Consider the following 14,701-nt stretch of genomic DNA (forward strand, 5'->3'; position numbering starts at 1 on the left):
TTTTTAAAATATTTTATTAGTTTTGTTTTGTTTTTGTGAAAGTCATTTTAACATTTAAGTCATACAAGTACAAGCTACAAAAAAAGTCAAAAGTATACGTCAAAACTCTCTCTATGGGCTCTCGCCGGAAACCTATTCCGGTGGAGATATCAGCTAGAATAACCAAGTTTTTCGTTTCAAATCTCCCAGACAGATGCAGTGGCGCTGATTTGGCTAAGGAGGTAAGGAATTTTGGGTCGATCTTTGATATTTATGTGGCGAGAAAAAGGAACTGGGAGGGGAAACGGTTCGCATTTGTCTCTTTATTGGATGTCAAGGATCGTCGTGAGATGGAGAAGGTTCTATCTTCCATTCGGTTGGGAGAATTCAAACTGAAAGTTAACGTAGCAAGATTCGTCTTGGAGGAAGGAGAAGTAAATGAGCAACGATCTTCTCGTCCTTCCAAGAATGCCGGGACGAATATTCAGCTTTGTACGGATGAAGGGAACAGGAATCAGAATGTTTTTGCTGCTAATACCATGTCGTTTAAGGAGGCGTTTTCTGGGGCATCTAAAGGGAAAACGATTGATATTGACGATTCCATTTGTGCTTTTGAGAATCTGCATGGGAGATCGTTAGTTGTTAAACTCTGCTCTTTAGAGGTCCTTAAGAATATTAGGTGGTTGTTGAATGAGATGGGGCTACAGGAAGGATTGGTGTGATGCCTGGGTGGGTTGATGGCGCTGATCTATTTCCGGTCGAAGGAGCATGCAAACATGGCCAGAGATGAAATGACCGGTAGATCTGATTTGTTTAGTTCCGTGGCTGTTTGGGAAGGTCAAGTGGTGCCCTTTGAACGTTTTGCATGGTTGAAGGTGGCGGGGATTCCGTTGTGCATGGTAGACGATAGGGTTCTCGATAACATTGGGAGCTTTTTTGGAGCGGTGGTCAAGAAACCGTTGCTGGATAGGCTGGAGTTGGACTCGTCGTTTCATTACATTGGTGTTGTACTTAGTCATGGAGCTCGAGTCTAAGAGGTAGTTTATTTAAAATGGCGCGGTAAAACGTTTAAAATTTGGATTGAGGAAGACGACAAAGATTGGATATCTGATTTCGTTAATGATGCCGATGGTGTGTGGTCCGGTGTTCCGATGAATGTAGTCGATCAGGAAGATGATCCGGTTGTGGATCCGATGTGTTCTCCGGTGATGGAACCTGTTTTGGAAAGGGAGGATTTTGAGGAAGTAGTTAATGATAAGATTAATGATAACATGAGAGAGATAGCTGAAGACATGGGATTGACTTCCAACGACACTGATGAGGACAATCATAGTCCTATCATTGGTCAAGGGGTTTTGGGTATTGATTATGGTATTGACGGTGGCAATCATTGCCATAATTATGGGGTGGAGAACTCGGTCAATGTGCTAAAAAGGAAAAAGTCCAAACAAAAATGTGTTGAAGTGGGCTGTGAATCTGGGGGGCACTATTCTAGCAGCAACGATAGGCCCACTAAGGGTTTCAAGAATGATGGGCTGTCTGATGATGATCCATTTAACTTAAATCCTTTTATATTGGGCCACGATGTAAATGTTTTAAAAACAAGGGGTATGGGCCCAATCCACACTTCTAATTCTTTTCAAGCATTGATGGTCGAGAATGAAGAATTGCCTGAGGAGAATGAAACTGAAGACCCGGGTGTCGCTGTAGATACATCTACGAAATCAAATTCGGAAGCGGAATCAAAGGATAAAGAAATGGAAGTTACTAAGGAGTTTGGTGGTCGGCTTGGTGTCGATCTACAGGGCTTTGATCAGTTGGTTTCAAACACAATTGAAGGTGAAGGTTTACAGTTCGATAAGCGATGAATTTTTTATCATTGAATATTAGAGGGGTAGGGGCGGTTGGGAAAGCTCCTTGGTGTAAAGGGTTGATTTCAAAGTTCAAAGTTGATTTTTTGGGTATCCAATAAACTCTTCTTGTCGATCCTGTTAACTTCGATTTTTCTTCGATTTGGGGAAATAGGGTTTGTGATGTTGATGTTGTTGGGGCAAGGGGGAAATCTGGTGGTTTAATTAGCGTTTTGAATCCTAGGAATTTTAAAAAATTAAAACTACCTTGGATCAAAATTTCATAGTGACGACTGGCAATTTGGTTGAAGATGGGTCTGTGTTGAATGTGGTTAATGTCTACGCTCCGCAGAAGGTGGGGGAAAAAAGAGCGCAGTGGGAGCGTCTCTTGGCTGATATGCAAGGGATTTTGGGGATGTGGATTTTTATAGGTGACTTTAATTCGGTTAGATGGGATTGTGAAAGAAAAAATTCAAAATTCAACAACAGGGCTGCTCGAGATTTTAATAGTTTTATTGACGAGGCTTGTTTACAAGAATTTAATATGCAGGGAAGTAGATTCACTTTTATGACAGGTTATGGTAAGGAAGCGAAGATGAGCAAAATAGATCGTATGTTGGTGTGCCAGGATTTTTTTAATAAATGGCATGGAGCTTGTCTTAGAGCGTTACCAAGGGAGTTGTCTGACCACAGCCCTCTATTATTAACTGTTAGTGATTCGAATTATGGGGCTAAACCGTTCAAGTGGTTCAACTCGTGGCTTGATCGGGAAGGTTGTGAAGATATTGTTCGAGACGCATGGAATAAGGTTTCGTTTGTAGGGCCGGCAGATATAGTGATCTCTAAAAATATATGGCGGTTAAATTGGATCATAAGAGTTGGTGGAGGTCATTATCTAAAAAAGAAGGGGCGGAGTTAGAATGCTTAAAAAATGATATTAGGCGGTTAGAGCTGATTATGGAGTCTCGTGATCTTGAGGAAGATGAGTTGTGGGTCTGGTAGGAAAGCAAGAAAGAGTTGGATAGAATGGTTTTTTTTGAAGAATAAGGACCTAAAACAGAAATCTCGGGTGAATTGGGCGTCATTGGGGGATGAAAACCCGGCTTATTTTTATCGTTGTATCAACGGTAGGAAAGCGTCTAATGATATTCCGGGGGTCTTGGTTAATGGGGATTGGATTTCTAAACCTCCGTTAGTCAAACGAGAAGTTCTTCGCTTTTATAGAGAGATTTTTCGTGAGACTAACTTTAGGAGACCGGCTTTTATTTGTGATAATTTGAAGCAGGTTCCCGTTGAGAAGATAGAAGATTTGGTCGCCCCTTTTTCTAAGGAAGAAATTAAGGAAGCCGTATTGGATTGTGGTTCTGAAAAGGCGCCTGGTCCAGATGGGTTTAATTTTCATTTTATTAAACACTTTTGGTCGTTGATGGAGGAGGATTTTTTGAGGCTTTTTGAAGAATTTCATGATATGGGCTACATTAGTAAAGAATGCAGCTTGTCTTATATTACTCTTATAGCAAACAATAAAACGCCTATGGGGTTGAAAGATTATCGACCTATAAATCTTGTGGGGGTTATTAATAAAGTGATCTCTAAGGTGATAGCTGCTAGGATTAAAAATGTCATGGGGGATGTGATTTCCGAGTCGCAATCCGCTTTTCTTAAGGAGCGATTTATCTTGGATGGGCCCCTGGTTCTTAACGAGTTGATTGGGTGGATCAAGAAGTATGATAAGAAGGCTTTCTTTTTGAAGATCGATTTTGAAAAGGCGTATGACAACGTGAACTGGGATTTTCTAGTGTCCATTATGGCTCAGATGGGGTTTCCGGACAAATGGTGCTTGTGGATTAGAGGTATTGTTCATTCTGCTCGTTCTGCGGTTTTGGTGAATGGATCGCCTACGTTTGAGTTCAACTGTCAAAAAGGGCTTAGACAGGGCGATCCTCTATCTCCCTTTTTGTTTCTTATTGTGATAGAGGGTTTGGCTAATTTGATTACAAGGGCTTGTTTCTTGGGAGATATTGAGGGGATTAAAATGAACAGGGGGGTCCGTGTATTTCCCATATGTTGTATGCGGATGATGCTTTATTAATGGGTTCGTGGTCCCCTAATAATATCACAATGACCAACCGGTTGTTGCGTATTTTCCATATGATTTCTGGATTGAAAATTAATGTTCAAAAATCCCATATTTTGGGTTGGGGGTGTCCTCCTCGGAAGTGGCCTCCATGGCCGAGGTGTTGGGATGTAAGGTAGGCGATTTACCTTTCATTTACCTTGGTATAAAAATTGGTGCGAATATGAATAGATCGGCTCATTGGGGATCGGTCATAGATACGGTGAAAAGTAGACTTTTATCATGGAAGGCGAAGTTGTTATCTATGGGTGAGCGTCTGACGTTGATTAAATCGGTTCTAGCTAGCCTTCCGGTTTATTACTTTTCTCTATTCAAAGCCCCAAAGGAGGTAATGGAAGAAATCGAAAGATTGATGAAAAAATTCTTGTGGGTTGGGAATAAAGTTAGTAAAGGTATTCATTGGGTCTCTTGGGAAGTGGTTACGAGGCCCAAGAAATATGGTGGGTTGGGCATTTCTAAGCTGTGTGACGTTAACGTGGCTTTATTGGTCAAATGGGCTTGGAGATTCAAATCTAGTTATGAAGGGTTGTGGAGAAAACTGGTGATTAGTATCCATGGAGGCCGGAGTAAGTGGTCTTTTTTACCGGTCAAGAGATCTTTGCCGGGTGCTTGGAAGGCAATTGTAAATTTATTGGAGAAGTTTCGTATTAATAGTCAGCCTATCTCTAGTTTGATTACTTGTAATCTGGGTAATGGGGAACGAATCAGCTTCTGGAAGAACGTTTGGTTTGGCGAAACACCCTTATTTATTAGATGGCCAACTCTATTTTCTTTGGAAAAAGACAAGGATTGTTCAGTCAGCTCCCGGGTGGTGCGCGATGGGATTCAATATCAGATGTCGGCTAGCTGGTCTTCGAATGTTCATACAGTTGAAGGTATTTCGGAAAAACAAGATGTATTGTATATGTTATCTCAGGTTGGAATAGTCGACAACAAAGACAGGTGGATTTGGGATAAAAAACCTGCAGTGGAGTTCTCGGTGGCTACGGTTAAAGACTCCATTCGACAATACCCAGTCGTTTGTTCCAGTCACGTTTTTCGATGGTTTAATTGGGTCCCGATCAAGGTTAATACGCTGGTGTGGAGAATAGATAAAGGTAGAGTCTCAACACGAGTTGAACTGATCAGGAGAAACGTCGTCCTGCCTAGCGCTATTTGTCCGATGTGTAATTCAGCTGACGAGTCGATAAGTCATGTTTTTTTCAGCTGTTTCGTAGCCTCTGGGGTATGGTTGTTGGTTTGGAGCTGGTGCAAGATGGGTGTTGCTTCTTTCGCTGACTATGATTCGGTTCTTAAATGGCCAAACTCGAGTTCTAGTTATGCGAATGAAAAGAAGATCATCGGTGGGATTTTTTGGGCCACTAGCTGGGCTATCTCGAAAGAGCGGAACAAGGTGGTTTTGGTTAAGTCTATGACTTTCATTTGGTTAAAGTATAGATCTAAGTACAATAGGATTGTGTGGAACGATTGGGTTAAAAACCCGTTGTATATGTTGTAATTTGTGGTGTGTGTGGTCCTTTTTCTGAGGACTTCGCTTTTTTGTTTTGAATGAAGTTTAACTTTCAAAAAAAAGTACAAGCTACAAATGAAGCCAAATTTCTTGGTATTATTATTAATATTATTATTATTATTACTACTACTTGGAGAACTTCATTCTTCATACAAATTTTTTTGGTTTTCTTTTTTGTTTTTTAGTTATTTTATATGTGTTTTTTTTAAATATAATGTACGAAACTGAAATCCGACCGAATTTGTGTCGACTTACCGCTTCAATGCTTGGATTTTATCACAACCCGGTTTTACCAACCCGTCGGCGCAACGCGCCGACTCTAGTTTTTATCTAAAAAAACATTTAAGTTTATCTTACTTAATTAGACTTTCTTGTAAAGTAAGTGACATAAACGAAATAAAACTCGGTTACTTTCACTGTTTAAGTAATATGTTTTTCAATTTATAATGTGTAGTCAAAACGTCTCACCCTTGGGCATTTTGCGCCATTGGCATCCCCGTCATCAATGGAAAGTTTTGCAAAAAGTGGCTTAATGGGCAATACGCCACAACTCTCCTACAATAATAACATATGTTCATCTCTCTCCCCTCCCCACACACAATTTTATCAAAATTCGTGCCATTATAACGTTTTGTAGAAAACGCTTGGCCCAAAACTCCAAGCCAAAAAGCCGGGAAGGGGGGCGGGGTGTGCCCCCGACGTTTCCACTCCAAAACGCCACAACTTGGCTGGAGTACGCTTGGTCTAAGTACGAAGCATGAGGTAATTGTGAGAAAAAAAGGTAGCATTAAATAATAATAATAATAATAATAAAAATAAAATTTCATAGTCATTCCATTTTGGTCATACAATTTAAACACTTATTGAAAGTTTTACAACAATCAAACAATAATGAAACTTTAGCGGCTTTGTAAAATTAGAAAATTTCACGATTATATAATAATGAAAATTGAATGATTTTATAATTAGAAAAAGAAGCGTGAGAAATTTAGTATAGCAATATGAAAACTTGATTTTCTTTCATGACTTATATACTAAATCACAATAATATCATTTTATACATTCATTAAATGTGGTCTAAAATCTATAATGTAACACAACAATTAGATACATGTGCATAATTTTGAAGCGGAGACATCGTTGAAACTTGTAACGTGTATCTCGTGGAACCATTATAATCAAGAGATTTGTTCGGTTCAACCACATAACATCAACAGTGAAAGAAGGCTCCACGTCAGCTTGTCCATCTATAGAAAACACATACTTTCGTTCTCCAAAAGTCATGATACCGTCGTACGTTCCCTCTCTTACCCTCCCACATCTCTTTATCTCTCTTTTAAAGGACGTTCTTAACCCATTCACCAAAACTATAAGCAGTATCAAAGTATATTAAAATGATCTCCCTCTTCTCCTAGTTGAGGACGCCAATCACATGGTGAACGAGTATCTAGATTTAATGTAGTGTGAGTTAGCCGTACATAAAAGAATAATTAGAAAAAAGTAAACTAATTTTTTTTAAAAACGACAGTCTATGGTAATACTGGATGGTCACAAGTCAGTTTGCGACCGATACAAGTAACCAAAAGAACAAACGAATAATTATTAGGCATGGGTCAATGGTCAATTTTTCATACCCAACAGGCCAACAAGGACCCCTATCACCAATCAGAAATTAGGCATGAAATCATCAATATGTCATACAAGGACACCTCTCTCCAACAATTGAAATTCTTAGCCTAATATTGAATATCGAAAAGTGACATATTGACCTTTTCAAATAGCCTATCCATGTCAATTCATCATGCTTTGAAGATTTTTATATAAAGTATTAAGAAAGTGTATGTTTTATAATAATAATACAATTAGTACACCAATCTTGGTGTAGATAATATGTGCCAATAATAGAAGATGGAAATATTTGAATTGTAAAGCTGTTGTCAACCCTCAACACCAAGTAGATTATTAAATAAAATTATCTGCTTCCACACTTATATCTAATTTCATATTATAGAGCTGTTAAAGTGGTCATAGTTGATCATTTTGTAATATGGAACGCGGTGGCAGTGACGGCAAAATCAAGCTAATGGTTTCTAAGGTGGCGTTATGGTCATGGTTGTGGTTGTGGATCATGATCATGGCCACTGTGGCTCAAGCTCAAAACCGAACCGATCTAGCTGAAGGTTTAGTTATTATACTCTTTATTTTCTATTCGTGTGTGCAATTATAATTAATGATCTCCTATTCTCCATGGCTGATAATCATTTCTGTTGATCCTTCCCTCTTATCTGAACACCTAACTTGTTAAGCTCATGTATCGAGTGAAGAAACACCAGTCGAACCCCGACCGATTACTGGTAACCTAGGGGTTGGAGAGCTGTTTCCCACGAGGGGTTAGACCCTTGGGAGATGGTTCTTCTGATAACCTGCAAAACAGACACCGTGAGCTCGTCACTGAGAAGGGGGGGGTTCCTCCTTGTGACCACCCTCCGGTGTGAGAATCAGACTAGATTGCTCTTTAAATATAAAAGTATATTAAGAGATTGCTAGAGCAGATATCAGGTATATATGATGATAATATGATAAGATGAGATGATCATACCATTTGGGGTATTTATAGCCGAAGGTAGGTTTCCAAGGGGTTTAGCCGGCCCAACACGCTACCAACTGTAACCTATGCACGTGCCCTGCCTGTGAGTGGTGGATAGGTAGCGGCTGACACAGAGCAGGCGTGTCGTGCACTCTTCCTCTTCTGCCAACAACAGGCTAGGCACGTGGTATGGCAGGAGTTGGTGGGTAGGCGGCGGCTATTGGTCACAGTGCTGTGGCGTGCTGTCTGCCATGCTGCTGTCAGTGAGCTGTCGCATTCTTGGTCAGATCTTTTGTCTGTACCTCGTCAGGTATCACACAAAAGATCCTCCATCATACGGACTGGCTCATTTAGGCGGGAGTTTTCCCCCTCCCGCCTTTGCTCATTCCTTCAGGTGACACTGGGGAGAGTTAAGTGCCTAGTGCGTGTAGCCATGCTGCGCGGGTGGCCTTCACTCATGGCTTGTATCCGAGGCTGCGGGAACAGGCGGAGTCCTTCACCATGGGAGGCATTTCCTGCGGGACCAGCTTGCATACTGCGCGTAAGGACGTCACTTCTCTGAGCATGGTTGGTCCTGCGGATCCAGTTGGTCTCTGCGCAGACGTCCCTGTTTAAGGTGAGTCTTGCGGGTCCAACTGGGCTCTGCTGGGACCTACCTCTTCAAGTCCCCCCAGTCCAATGTTCTTCTCATGCGTGTTTAATAAAGTGAGGTGAACTTTTGGACTTAAAAGGGGTTTTGAAAAGGGTTTTGTAAGGTTTTCCACGGGAAGTCCTTGTCACTTGCAGAAATGCCCGAGTTTCCTGCTTGGTCTTTGGGTATGATGCGGGTAGGTCTGTAACCTCCTCGCAAGTCAGGAGCATTGAGTCCCAGTTGTGTGGATTCTCCATGAGGTTTTGGTAGTTTTGAACATAGTGATCAATTATGTTAAAACCACCAATTCCATCCTGGAGCTTTAAACAACGTAGTTCTCGACGTTTCCGCTATGCGGGGATGTTATTTCCTTTTCCGCAAGCATTGCCCAGAAGATCCTTCTTGGTTTCAATTCCCAGCGGAGCGCTAGGTATGTGAAGGGTTTTGCCTTAACACTGTACCTGCGCTCGTCTTACGGTTACTTTACTTCCAAGGTATTCCTGGCGTCAATTCCCTGCGGGTGCTAGGTATGTGAAGGGTTTTGCCTTTACACTGTACCCGCACCTGTCTTATAGTTACTTGGTTGCCGAGGTACTTGGCTTCAATTCCCTGCGGGTGCTAGGTATGTGAAGGGTTTTGCCTTAACACTGTACCCGCATCCGTCTTATGGTTACTTGTTCGCCAAGGTTTTCTTGGCTTCAATTCCCTGCGGGTGCTAGGTATGTGAAGGGTTTTGCCTTTACACTGTACCCGCATCTGTCTTATGGTTACTTGTTCGCCAAGGTTTTCTTGGCTTCAATTCCCTGCGGGTGCTAGGTATGTGAAGGGTTTTGCCTTAACACTGTACCCGCATCCGTCTTATGGTTACTTGTTTGCCAAGGTAAGGGGGTATTTTCCCGCTTCTTTTTAAATTTTGAATTTTGAAATTCGAAAGGTTGGTGGAAAGATAGGAACAGTCCAAACCTCTGAAACGTCGCGCGACGGTTTCTTCTGACTGTCAGGACGTGCAGGAAGTTATGGTGACGTGACATTATATGGTCATTCCAGACGCTTTTTCAGGCGCGTGGGCGCGATTTTTCGGGCGCGTGGCCGCGAAATTACTGGCACACGTCCTGTCAACAGCTGTTGCCAGTCTGCTTTTTGCCACGTGTCATAGTTTCATTGCACCTTCGATTTCTCTCTCCTTCGCATTAAATTCACCGCATTAATTGCGATTAGTATATAAAGGGGGAGAGGGTTATTTGCAATTCACACTTTTCACTTTCATCTCTTCTTCTCAAGTAATTTCCGGTGAATTTTTCTGTTCAGTAAAGCATTACCCTGAAATCTCTTTTCATCTTTCTTCCACTATGCCTTCTCATGATGCTGATGACCAGAAGACTGCTGGCGAATGCCAGTGCTCTCTTCCTGTCGATCTGTACCAGTATATCGTCAGGAAGTTCATGCTCGAGTCTCTCGAGCCTGAGTTTCCTGAACCCCACCATACTGTGTACGATGCCCCTAGTGGCAAGATCGGGGTTTATGCTGCATTCTTTGTCTACGGAAACCTTAGGTTTCCGTTGATAAAGTTTGTGTACCGTGTTCTGGAGAGGCACGGTGTGCACCTGACAGAGGTGCACCCCATGGCCATTGCCAAGGTCCGGCACTTTGAGTGGGTGTGCCGGATACTGGGCCTTGAGCCCCTCGTTGACCGTCTGATGACCTTCTACACTTGGAGGTGCATCCAGGGGTGGTACACTCTTACAACCCGTATCAAGGGTTTAAAGATTTGTACCACCGAGCGGAGTCTTCGCTCGTGGAGAAGAGAGTTCTTCTTCATATCCGCTCGCGCCATCCCCATCGCCATGAAGTTCAAGAATGGCCAGGCGCTTCCGAACCTTCCCGCCCTCAACTACGAGGAGGCGGAATGGTTCTCGAAGATATCCCGGGTCCATTCCCCGGTTTTCCGTTTTCCGGAGTCGGCGATGGTGATGCTGGGGATGAGCCGGGTGTGGAAGGCGGCGAATGCGGATAAGGTTCCGATCGTCCTTGAATATGGTTCGAACTCTGTCCCTTATGGTACGTCTTGTTTCATTTTGCTGACTTCGATTTTTTCTAACTTTCTTGTTGATTTCAGAGGGGAACGATCTTCAGTCGCTCCTGAACCCGCGGGAGGAAGATGGTCCCGCGCGGATGGGTACTCGTGCTCTGGACGAGAACGAGTTGCCCATCTTAGAGCAGACCGCGGGTCGGTTCGTGGAGGTTTACCCGCCAGGCCAAGAGATCCTGAGCCACCGACGGCCAGGTAAGCCTATCTTCTACCCTGAACCTCTCAATGCTGTGCCTGCTGCTGGAGTTGACATTTCTTCTTCTGAGGAATCCGCAGAAGGTCCTCCACTGGTGCGGAAGAAAAAGGCTGCCGTCGGGAAAGGCAAGGAGAAGGTGGCCTCTACGGCCGACCCGGTAGTCCTATCTGACTCGGAGTCAGATAGTGCAGAGGTGGCGGGGGAGCCCGGTGGTGAGGAGACCACCGCTCCGGAGGCTGTAGCGACGACGACGGTTACCGGTGTCAAGAGGCCGGCTCCATCGGGTTCGCCCCCGCTCGTCCGTACGTTCAAGCTCAAGAAACCCCGTAAGTGCCCCCATAATTCTTGTCTAGATTTGTTGTTTCAAATAAATTTTTCTAACACTTTTGCTTGTGCAGGTGTGGATGTTGACGCATTCCAGGGTGGAGTTGGAGCAAGTATTCCTCCGCCAATGAGGGAAGGCTCGGTCAGCCTTCCCGAGGCGTCGACCCAGGCGTCTGCGCCTGCTTCCGTTGGTTCCAGCCTTCCTAAGGCTGTTCCAGCTGAGAAGGTGTCTCCGCCGGCCGTGAGTGCAATTTTTACAGCATCTTTCACGGAGCCGGCGGTTACTGTTGCTGAGGAGGCGACGCCAACAATGGCTACCACAGCGGCTGCCACTATACCTGCGCCACCGGCACCGACGGCCGGACCATCAGGTACGCGCCGGGCTTCCCGCCGATCTATGCCACCTTCCCGTCTGCCTGACCTGTTGGATGGATTTCCTTTAGGTTCAGGTGATGGGTTTGGCGGCTATCGGCCTGTTATTGACCCTACAGGTACGTAGGGTTCTTTTTCCTTTGTATATTTTTGTCATCTTTTCCTAACTGCCTTTGTTTCTTTTGCAGTGTCGGATTCCAATGAAGTGTATGTTCCAAGATGGAACATACGCCGAGGAACAACCCTTCGCACCCCTGTGGAGTGCGTGGATTGGGCTCGCCACGCTGCTCCTCATGGTGCGTTGGGGGAAGCCATGGCTAGCTACCAGGAGGGTAGGCTAACCAATGAGCTTCGGGTTCTCCAGGCCCGGACGCAGCCCCGCGTCGAGCTGCTTTGTCGTGAAAACGACAAGTTAAAAGCAGCTCGCGCAAAAGATGTATCTGAAGCGCGGGCTCTTCGGGAGGAGAACCGGCAGTTGGCCGCTGCCGCAGCCGAGAAGGAGAAGGCATTCAAGGCCCTCGAGGTTGAAGTCCAGGCGCGACTCGAGGCCCTCTCCAAGGCTGCCCAAGCTGTGAATGAACAGCTTCGGCTGGCCAAGGAGACTGCGCGAAACTCAACTGAGAGGGCTGCCAAGGCTGAAGCTGTTGCTGAGCCGCTTCGCGAAGAGAATGAGCAGCTTAAATGCAAATTAAAGGCTCTTCAGCATGCTCATGACGCCTTGGCAATGGAAGATGCCAAGAAGCTGCAGGAGATCCTTGACCAGAGGGGGGTGCTTGACCGCACTGAAAGGAAACTCAAAAGCGTCGAAGAGGCTGCCGCCAAGGAAGTTCAACTTGCCAACCTTGATAAGAGCGGAGCCGAACGTGCTTACAAAGAAAGTCAAGCTACCCTCCAATGGCTGCTTCGAGAAGCGTTGCCTCAGGTATCTTTAACTTTTTCTTTACGCTTTCTGCTCGTAATTAGAAAATGTTCTAACTTGTATTCTCTTGTAGGTTGTGCGTCGGGTCCTTTCGGAGACCTCTTATGACGATGCGATGAGCACAGCCCTCAACGCTTCTCATGAGGATGGGGAGAAGACTGGCTTCCTGCTTGGTCTAGGGTTTGCTGAGAGAGGCTTTCCGCCCTCCAACTTCCCTTTATTCAATGTTAATACTGAAGCTGCTTATGACCAAGCTGTGAACCAGTACGCTGCCTTCCCGCATCCAGTGGTGGAGAAGGTGAACGAAGCTGCTGCTGCTGATGATGGGCTAAACATCCTTAAGGCTTTCCTTGGGCAGCCGCGCTCTGACGGTGCTGGTCCAAGCGGAGGTGGCCCTGAAGCCTGATCCTGAAGATCCCTTCCCACTGCTAGGATAGACTTAGCTTTGTATAGATTTCTTTTAGGCGGGTAGTTACCCGGCCACTGTTGTAATATATCATTGAAATATACGATTGTTATTCCTTTCATTGGATTCTTTGCTTTATAAACTTATGACTTGCATACTTAGTTTAAAATAGCAATTTTCCAAGTGTTTAGAATAAGAACCTTCGAACGTGGTTGATAGTGGGTTAAAGTTTCGCTTCCTCCTTCGTGATTGTGCGGGTAGAACCGTCACTTGCACTTGGTAGGATGGCTAAACTTTAACTTTTATCTAACCTGCGTGTAGGTTTTTCTTACTTTTTGAGGATAAGTTAACCTTTGAACGTGGTTGATAATAGGTGTGAAGTTTTGCTTCCTCTTTCGTGATAGCGCGGGTAGAACCGTCACTTGCACTTGGTAGGATGGCAAAACTTTTACCCATACCTGACCTGCGTGTAGGTTTTTCTTACCTTTTTAAGAATTTTGTTTTGAACCGTTCGACGCGCGGCTGTCGATAGGTTAGTGTTCATCTTCCTTTCATGATTCGTGCGGATAGACCGGCACTTTCATTTAATGGAATAATTGAACTCCTTCAACTGACCTGCGTGAAGGTTTGCCACGTTATTGGGTTCGTGCGGGTAAGACCGCCTTCCCATGCAACGACTTCACGTAATGTGAATGCCGTCACCAGTGTTGGATAGTTTTAACCGTTCGACGCGCGGTTGTTGATAGGTTAGTGTTCATCTTCCTTTCATGATTCGTGCGGATAGACCGGCACTTTCATTTAATGGAATAATTGAACTCCTTCAACTGACCTGCGTGAAGGTTTGCCTGTTGAGGATAAGTTAACCTTTGAACGTGGCTGATAATAGGTGTGAAGTTTTGCTTCCTCTTTCGTGATTGTGCGGGTAGACCCGTCACTTGCACTTAGTAGGATGGCATAACTTTACCCATATCTGACCTGCGTATAGGTTTACCTTTTCCTCTTAAGAATTTTGAACTGTCCCACGCGCGGTTGTTGATAGGTTGGTGCAGTTCCCTCGAATGATTCATGCGGATAGGCCAGCACTTTCATATGGTAACTTTTTTCTCCTTCAACTGACCTGCGTGAAGGTTTATCATGCTTTTTGGGTTCGTGCGGGTAGGACCGCCTTCCCATGCAATGACGTTTTTTGTAATTATGCGGTGAAAACCGGCATATTAGTGTGTACAAAAGTATAAATGTAAATCATCAGCTTCGACGTTTGAAAGAGAATCATTTCCATTAGAAGTGGCTCTTGGCCTTTTCTGTACAAATTGGAATTGATTACATGCAAACTGTGTAATTGAACTCCCTTCCATGTTGGGACAGGAGTGCCATCGAGCCGACACGCACCTGTTTCGGGATCTCGTTCTTTATGCAGCATGTAGTCTCCATATTGAAGCTGATTTTTTATTCATGTTTACCCCAGCCATGGTTCCACACGCACCTGCCTGCTTAGCTTTTATTTCGCCACGAGGTGTGCGAGCGTCCCATCTCTGACGAATGTTTCGACCATGTCTTTTACGTCTATGCATTCTTCAGTGTTGTGGCCTTTTGTTCTGTGATAGTCACAGTACTTGCTCCGATCAGCATCGTGACGATGTCGGATTACTGGAGGCTTTGGCCATGGGAGCTCTTCAGTAGCAAATATGTCAGTGACGCTTT

At 44.3% G+C, this 14,701-nt stretch overlaps 1 pseudogene across 1 annotated transcript in view; it reads left to right on the forward strand.

Annotated features, from left to right (window-relative positions):
- The first annotated feature begins 7,468 nt into the window (after nucleotides 1–7,468).
- The window catches only part of LOC143554348 (putative LRR receptor-like serine/threonine-protein kinase At1g56130), a 31,883-nt pseudogene continuing 24,650 nt past the window's right edge, over nucleotides 7,469–14,701 (forward strand). The window contains exon 1 of the transcript XR_013138998.1: nucleotides 7,469–7,656. The product of XR_013138998.1 is annotated as a putative LRR receptor-like serine/threonine-protein kinase At1g56130 (transcript). The remainder of the gene's footprint in view (nucleotides 7,657–14,701) is intronic.

This window comes from Bidens hawaiensis, unplaced genomic scaffold (assembly GCF_021521415.1).
Source record: "Bidens hawaiensis isolate Kalapana, Puna unplaced genomic scaffold, B.hawaiensis_p1.1 tig00017612_1, whole genome shotgun sequence".
NCBI lineage: Eukaryota > Viridiplantae > Streptophyta > Magnoliopsida > Asterales > Asteraceae > Bidens > Bidens hawaiensis.